General features: G+C 46.7%; 1 long non-coding RNA gene across 1 annotated transcript; it reads right to left on the reverse strand.

Annotated features, from left to right (window-relative positions):
- Window positions 1-2,749: 2,749 nt before the first annotated feature.
- On the reverse strand, window positions 2,750-6,339 carry LOC310657790. The gene is made up of 2 exons (XR_014501939.1): window positions 5,941-6,339; window positions 2,750-2,864 (listed from the first exon to the last, which is right to left on the reverse strand). It is a non-coding gene; the product is annotated as an uncharacterized lncRNA (long non-coding RNA).
- Window positions 6,340-8,994: the final 2,655 nt, after the last annotated feature.

The raw sequence follows: 8,994 nt of genomic DNA on the forward strand, positions 1-8,994 counted from the left end.
GATGCTGGGGGGGCAGTGGCAGCATAAACCCTCTGGCCTGCCCTTCTGCGTCCCCTGGCTGAACCCTTCTGTTGGAGGACAAAACTGTCCTGCATCCCCTTAACTGGCCTGCTGCCCTCTGGTGTGATGCAGGATACAGTGGTACCTCGGGTTAAGCACTTAATTTGTTCTGGAGGTCTGTTCATAACCTGAAACTATTCTTAACCTGAAGCACGACTTTAGCTAACGGGGCCTCCTGCTGCCGCCATGCCACCAGAGCACGATTTCTGTTCTTATCCTGAAGCAAAGTTCTTAACCTGAAGCACTATTTCTGGGTTAGCAGAGCCTGTAACCTGAAACGTATGTAACCTGAAGCGTATGTAACCCGAGGTATCACTGTACTATCCTAAGGCCAGTACTGAAATAAGTGAGGAGGGCTTGGAACTGGCAACCTTACACAGTGCACAATTGATATGGAGTAGAAGCAAGGATGAAATGTTTGTTCCCCACAGGGTCGGCCGTATGATAAGTCAGAATAAGGGTGATATCTCAAGTGGGAAGTGGACAGAAACCATCTCCCTTAGAAGGAGCATAGGAAGCTGTCTTGTACTCAGTCAGACTATTGTTTGCAGTGACTGGCATCAGCTCCTCAGGATTTTAGAGAGGGCTCTCTCCTGGCCCTACCAGATTGAACCTGGTACCTTTTGCATGCAAAACAGGTGCGCTACAACTGAGCCACAGCCTTTCCTTATAGTACAAGGTGGTGCAACTCATTTCCGCCTTCTTACACTTCTTTTGCTACAGAACCAGACCAAGCCTATCTGTTTGGCATTTTGCATGAAGTAAATTTGGATGTTGTCTTAGTCTTTAATCCTGCGCACACTTAAATGGCGTAATCTCCATGGAGCATAGCGGAATTCACCTCTGAGTAAAGATGCCTAGGAGCACATCCATGCCGTCATTCTTTTGCAGATATGCTTCAACCACATGCCTATGAATTCAGGTTGCATGAGCAAATTTGGGTGCTCTTGCTCAACAAACCCGTTTCCAAATCAAATCAAATTAGAGTTATTGGGTTAAGGGGCAGGAAAATGCATTGGAAAGTGTGGGATAACATGACACCGTGCAAGGCTTGCTCACACATTACACTGAACTCAGGCATAAGCTGTCTGTATGCATGTACAAGATTTTGTGTGGAAAAAGTATACACATGTTGATTTGTACAGTTCATCTGTTTGTGTACACAGATGGTAAACTCCTTGAACACTACATGTGAGTAACCCTATGATCGTACAGTCTGCCTATTTGAGTACATAGCTACACAGATAGTACACTCACTGAACGTGTTGTGTGAACACCCCTATAACATCCCCACAAACAATTTGGAAAGGATGCTTTATAAACTCCTGGAGTCATAATAAACTCCCTGCAAATTTGGTGCAAACAAATCAGGATGACTGCACACTAAACAAGTCCTCTGCAAGCAACCTGGGATTACCCTCTCAGCCTGTTTTGAGGATCCACTTAACATCAGGGATAGGGAACCTGTGGCCCTGCAAACGTTCTCGGACTCCAGCACCCATCATCTCTCATAATTGACTCTGCTGTCTGGAACTGATGGAAGTCGGTGCTTAAACACACCTGGGGAGGCACACAAATTCCCCATCCCTGATACAAGCCAAAGTGGGTTCTAAAAGCCATCGAGTAAATTTCAATAAAGCAGTAAATGCGCTGCACGTGATGCATCGCGCGCAGGGGGCGCGTTCTCACACACAACACGTAGCATGCTCGATAACGTGTGAATGAAGGTTCAGCGCCTGCATTCTTCGGCGTGTGGAGAGGGGGGGGTGGAGAAGCGAGAAGAGCGAGGCAAAAAGAGCTGCCTCATATAATCCCTTCCCTTGAAAGCATTTGGCTCTCTACAATCACTAGTGGGAGCTGGAGAGGGCAAGGAAACCAAGCCGAGCAGATCTGTCCTTGAGAGAGAAAAGAGGCGAGAGCAGCTGGAGCAGCGGCTCCCTCAGCCCGGAGACGAGCAGCGGCGTGGAGCGGGGACGCCGGAGACGCCGCGCAGGGAGGCCGCCGCGGCTCCGGGGAGGAGAAGCAGCCTCTGGCGGCGCGAAGTGGGCGACGCCGCTCTCCCGCCTCCTCCCAGCCCAGGAAGGGAAGCCCGGCGTGACTCCGCTGCAGCCTGCCAGCAAGACTTCGGGTTTCCAGGAGTTGCAAGTGAGTTTGGGAGAAGCCCGGGCGGGAAAAGAGTTAGCCGGGGTGGTGGTGCTGTGTATTGTTGAGGGACAAAAGTCTGTCTGAGGTGGGGGGTTTTAATTTTTGCCGCGCTAGTTTCACCGCGTTTTGCTTGGAGTCTGTCCGCGCGCCCCTCACGTTTTCCCGCCCCCTCCCAGTAGTCTCTGAGGCGCCTTTTCACTCCCGGCGAGGCAGGGGGGCTCCTGAGGGTGGCGGTGGGAAGCGCCTGGGCAGACTTGGGCGTGCGGGGGGAAGAGAGGTGTCTGGAGGGAGGGGGGCAACGTATTCCTGCCCCCAAACCCTTCAGTTTGGGAAGGGTCCGAGTCCGAGTCCGCGGCGTCGGTTCCTTCATCGGTCTCCTCGGCAGAGCCCGGCCCTCCCCTCACTTTCCACGGAATTCTGCCGGGGAAGCTTTCAGGGCTTCTGAACACAGGAGACCGAGTCGAGCACCTCACGCTTCTCGTCCTTCTGCCGGTTGCTATATTAGAGGAGTACGATAAAGAGCAGAAGACGGCCGAGGAAAACCCACAGCTGGAGACTCCTTTTATTAGGGCCAACGAAGATGTCACAGAATAGTAGCAAGCTTTCAAGTTGAGCAGGACACTTCGTCAGGCGAGATGTTAAGACAAAGCAGGAGGGGACTGAGGAAAAATAAGCAAACCAAGCAGAAAAGTTAGGCTGGGTGTTGTAACCCTAAGGTCAACCTTTAGGACAACGTTAGCCTAGGTGAAAATGATGGTCTGTGGTTGCTTGTAGATGCCCCGTTGAGCACGCATCCTGCTTTGTTTGTGCAAAGGCTACAAGCAGATTAGACAACGTTGGCTATTTATTGAGCACCCACTCTGGGTTGTATGCAGCTAAATTATGCTGGGAGTGGACTCCTTGAAATTAATGGACTTAAATTACTCCTGCCCATTAATTTCGATATGTCTACTCTGAATAGAGCTAACATTGTATTACCTTTCCCCAAAAAAGTACCAGAGGGCTGTATCCAATGTTGCACCAATCAATCGTCAGCCCACAGTTTGCAGCACTTTTTCCCGTTACTTATTGCAAAAAGTTTGATTTGGTGGAGAAACAGGTTTGCTGTGCAAGAGTGTCAAATTGACCCTAATGCTCAATTTAAAATTGTCACCCCTGCTATCCCACAATGTATTTGCTATCCCACAATGGCCAACCAGATGCCTATGGGAAGGCCGCATGCACATGGGCAGCTGCCCTCCCATAAATCAAAATCAATACAACTCTGGGGTTCTGCCCCCCTCCCCCAACAAAAATCCTGGCTACACTGATGCCCAAGCAGGACATGAGAGCAACAGTCCTCTCCAATTGTTGAACTTGCAGTCACTGGGGGTGGGGGGTGGGGAGAGAGTAATGCTGGCACGATAACTGATTTTGTGTCACTGTTGCTGTTTCTTTAGTTTGGAGTAGCAATAGCCAATGCAATGAACAGTCACCATGGAGATTGCAGGCATTGTGTGTGTTTGAAGCAGATACAGGCAAAACCATCTGGAAGCTCTGTAGCAGATTGATCTATCAATGTGATTAATTGCACACAACCACACATTTCTCTGTAGGATTAAAAAAAGGAACTAGAGCAAGACAACGCAGAAATGTTGGGGACAGGCTCACCTCCTCAGCATAGTGGTGGAAACCCTTCAGCTGAGGAATGTTGGTGGTAGGAGTTAGGAGAGAGATGTATTTTTGATACATACAAAGTAGCCCACTGCTGAAAACTCCACATTTGTTTCTAATTTGACACCACCTAAATTACCGGGGGAGGGGGGGTATATCTAAGTTACAGAAGCCAAGTGAACCAACATTGCACATTTGGCCTGTAGTTGGTCATTTCACTCGCGAAATAAATTAACCCCATGTGTGGTCTTTTGGAGTGAGGGCATTTTGAATGTTAAAGGTAAAAAAGGTTTCTATTCATTAATAGTCAACTTCACGATCAGTAGTCTAATACTTAGTATGGTACTGAGTATCCTTTATCCAAGAACTGTACTGGCAGCAACTGCAAACTCCTTGTTCTAACAGGTGTCCTCTGTCCACTATAATTTTCCATTCCTGCTGGTAAGATGACCCACCGGTTACTAGGAACTTTTATCAAGTTAACTAAGCCTCAGCAAGGATAGTAATCCATATGCTATTCATTTCACCTGCATTTTTTTGCACTTTACTGTTGTAAAGATACATAGATACTTTCTGTCTTGATTCAATGACATATGACTTTTTTGGACGATTATATCAGAGGACAGGTAGTGGATTTTGGTGGCTTCAATAAGCATTAATTATACGAGGTCCGCTCTTCTTGGAAGAACATGTAGGCAAAGGAAGAATTGATTCCATATTCATAGCTTCATGGAGATGAATCTGTGAGAAGGAATGCAGTCTGAAAACCATTGTAGACAGCTACAAATAAACCATTCTTGGCAAGAAGTGGCTAAGAGAAGATCTGGTGTGCTTATTGGGATTTAAGAGACGGCTATAGCTCGTTCCTTAATCACAGGTTTTGCACACAGAATGTTCCAAGTTGAATTGTTGGCATTTCTAACTAACAGAGCAAGGAAAGATATTTGCCTGAGACCTTGGAGATCCGGTGTCAGTCTGCATTAGACAGTATTGGGACAGATGTGCCAATGGTCTTACTCAGTAACTGTGAACTTGGGCAAAGACAGACTTTGCAAAATAGATGAGATTCAGTTTGGACCCTGATTTTTCAGCTTTACAGCCTGCCTCAGTCCAAATCACTTTGGAGGTTGCCCGATTTGATGGGGTTCAGTACCCTTTTCTGACCAAAATGAAGCTCCGTTTCCTTTCCCCCTCTACTATTGGGAAATAAAAACCAGCTGTAACTTCCCCTCTTTTGACAGCAGTGGATGAAATCTGTTGTTGTAGGAGCCTCTCTAGAGTCCAGAGTGGATAAAACCTGCCAGATTTTAGGAAAATGGGTCCTAGTTTGTTTGCCTCTCCCCACACCCATGCGTGTGTGTTGATAGACAGATTTTGGTAAAGGGGGAAACTGTAACTGATTTGCTTCCTTCTCTATGTGATTTTTGTCTCTCTCTGTGTGGTCACTAATTCAGTGGCATTAGATGTGTGCCCCCTAGGTAGTGCTGCATGCAGAGATGCAAGCAAAGTGTTTTGACTTGAGTAGACTGGTGTCTTGCAACCTTCTACCTGACTTCCCTGGCTCTGCATCTTCTTGCAGCAAGAGGACCTGGTGCAGGTGCAGGATGAGACTGCTGCTGGTGTAGTGCCTTCTGCCTGCTCAGCTGCTTCCTGCAGTGTGAGCGGATAGAATAGCTTGTAAAGGTAAAGGTAAAGGGACCCCTGACCATTAGGTCCAGTCGTGACCGACTCTGGGGTCATCTCGCTTTATTGACTGAGGGAGCCGGCGTACAGCTTCTGGGTAATGTGGCCAGCATGACTAAGCTGCTTCTGGCGAACCAGAGCAGCGCACGGAAACGCTGTTTACCTTCCCTCCTGAGTGGTACCTATTTATCTACTTGCACTTTGACGTGCTGTCGAACTGCTAGGTGGGCAGGAGCAGGGACCGAGCAACGGGAGCTCACCCCGTTGCGGGGATTCGAACTGCCAACCTTCTGATCGGCAAGTCCTAGGCTCTGTGGTTTAACCCACATCGCCACCCGCGTCTCTAGAATAGCTTGTACCCACTGCCAACTCAAAGTAACCCTAGACTATGATCTGTACCTTGCTGCCACTGCTAGTGCTGCCAGTCTCAAAACAATGAGGCTGGGGTGAAGCTGCCACTGCTGCCTGTCATCACTGCTCCTGCCTTCAACAGTGTTGGTGCATTTGAGCAAGAGGAGTATGCCAAATGGCCAGTGTTGCTACCAACTCTGCCATTGCTCCAGTCATTGCTCCCTGGGGGCAACACATGGTTTGCTGCCAACATCATATGCATGCCTCATGATCAGGCACAATAATGGATTGCTAACAATAAGGGTGTGTCTGTGTAACAATGATGGTGATGAATGTCGAAGTGATGCCTTGCTTCTTACAACACTGCCTGTGCACTCAGTGTTGTAGTGTAGTAATAGGCAGTACTGTGTGTGTGAGGGAAAGAAACCCACACATGCAGTAAGGTGACGGTGGTGATGATAACATTTAATAAGGTAGATTTTTGCTTGTTTGGTAAAAATAAATCCATTTGGGACAAACAAAGGTGTATGTGTCTTTCTTCACACAAAGATACTAATATTTAATAATATAAGGCAGATCACTGCTGAATAAAATCAATGCACAGAGTGTGGGGTTTGTCTCACCAGGTTGGATAGTTAACAGCTGACTCCCTTTTCACTCTTTCAGAGGAGGCGGGTGACAACAATGGGGGCAGTTCTGGGGAGGGCAATTGCAATAAGTCACCTTCCCCAGCCTTCCAGATGTTCTGGTTGCTGAACTGCATTCCTGAACACCTATATCATGTCTAGATATCAGAAATCAGGGGTGTGCAACGGCCACAAGATTTGCCTTGTATCTGTAACATTTGGAAGCAGCCCATTGTGTTTCAGATCTGCTCTGATTCAATTTATTATTTGCCTCCAAATCTGAATATATGTTCAATCCCCATTGACTAAAAATGGCTATGACTCTCTTCCTCTTCACATAAGTGGATGAAATTTGCAGGCAGATGAACCACACCTGTGCGAATTAAGCCTGCCAAATTTCAGGTAGATCCATTCAAGGGATATTGTGCAGGAAAAAATTGTTTAAAATGCCAAAAAAAGAGAGGGAAGTCTCTCTTAGTTTCTGATGAAACTGAATGCAAATTGCACATGTGGTCAGCCTTTGGAGGAGATGAAGCCTATCGCATTTCAGAAAGATATGCTGTGGTTCTCCCACAAAGGCAGACATTACCACTTTGGAGTGGGAAGATAGAAATCACATCTCCACCCCCAATTTCTTTAGGGGGGTGGGCAGAATTGGTGCTGGGTTAGAAACCTGCCAAAGTTTGGAAAAGTCATACCTTTTTTCTCACACCCGTCTTATTGAAATTCCGCTCTGTGAAGAAAAGAGACAGAGAAAGCTACAGTTTTTATTTGTTTCTTAGGAAAAAGAATGCTTAGGACAGAAGCAAGCCACCCCAAGTGTCTTAATTCTGCTGTTTACACACTTTTCTCACAGACAAAACTCAGTGGAGAATGATGACCCATGAGAAGAACAACTCTGTTTACTTCAAAATCCCTCCACCAAATCACAGTGATTGAAGTGCTCTTGTAAAACAATTAACCGTGATTAAAAGCTGGGCCTGTATGTCAAAATGAAAGATTGTACCCTCTCTCCACCCTTTCCCTCTCATCTTCATCATCTCTCCTCTTAAGCTCTGGGCAATTCCTCAGTCAGCTTGTTTAATATCTGAGAAAATAAAATAAAAACTTGTACAAGTCACAGAGCGACTTGGAAGCTTAGCGGTGACCCTGACACCTCCTTGAGACACCTTGCTAATGGTGCAATCTGACTTGGGAATGTGACATCATGACCCAAATCATTCTGATTTGCCTTATTTTTGGGGGGGGGGTACACAAAGAGCCACTGTGTTGGTCAGTGTGGTGACAGGATGCTGCTCTAGATGGGGTTTTGACCTGATCCAGGAGGGGCCTTCTTAAGTTCTTAGACCTTTCAGAAGTTGATATGGGACCTGCAACAAACTGCTGCAGAATGGAGTCCTGCTGTTCAGGATTCCAGCCATTCCATTTCACCATTAATATTTCATCCCTCCTTGCAACCCTGTCCCAACTCCCTGGTATGGTCAGTCAGCATTTGTGTGGCATGCACAAAACTTGTTGGGAAGGTTTGTTTGGTTCTCCACAGCCCTAAGATTTTCCAGAATTTTTTTTGTACTTCAGCAAACCCTGGCATTCTCCAAAGCCTTCAGATATTTCCTTCTTTGGGGTGGTGGGTGGAGGTATGCCATTTTGGCTACATACACAACCACATTCACAGCATGAACTTTGGAATTAAAAGGAATGATCGATTTGAAGATGCAGTGCAGTGTTTTAACCTGGTGGCCATTTCCCCCCCTTCTAAATTGCAACCAAATATTACTTCAATTCCTACTACTTATATCTCTTTTTCAATAATACTAGCTGGATGCAAGCAACACTTGTGAGTGAAGCTCAGTTCCTTTGATTAGCTCAGTGAATGCTGTGTTCTGCTATCAATCATCATCATCATCATCATCAATACCCTGCCCACTCTGGGCAGCTCACAGCATATATCAGAACATATTAAAACACAATACAGTGGTACCTCGGGTTAAGTACTTAATTCGTTCTGGAGGTCTGTACTTAACCTGAAACTGTTCTTAACCTGAAGCACCACTTTAGCTAATGGGGCCTCCCACTGCCATCGCGCCGCCCGAGCACGATTTATGTTCTCATCCTAAAGCAAAGTTCTTAACCGGAGGTACTATTTCTGGGAGTCTGTAACCTGAAGCGTATGTAACCCGAGGCACCACTGTACATTAAAAACTTCCTGATACAGGACTGCCTTCAGATGTCTTCTAAAAGTCAGATAGTTGTTTATTTCCTTTACATGTGAAGGGAGGGTGTTTCACAGGGAGGGCCCCCCTACAGAGAAGGCCCTCTGCCTGGTTCCCTGTAACCTTGCTTCTCATAGTGAGGGAACAGCAGAAGAGCTTTGGAGGAGAACCGTTTTACGGCATTTTATGCTTGTCTGATATGTGCGCAACTGTGCACAAGTGCATCACAGCAACCCAGAGGTGACCAGAAAAGGGGGTGGTTG

Source organism: Podarcis tiliguerta (genome assembly GCF_965153285.1).
Source record: "Podarcis tiliguerta genome assembly, chromosome: 9".
NCBI classification, from domain to species: Eukaryota; Metazoa; Chordata; class Lepidosauria; order Squamata; family Lacertidae; genus Podarcis; species Podarcis tiliguerta.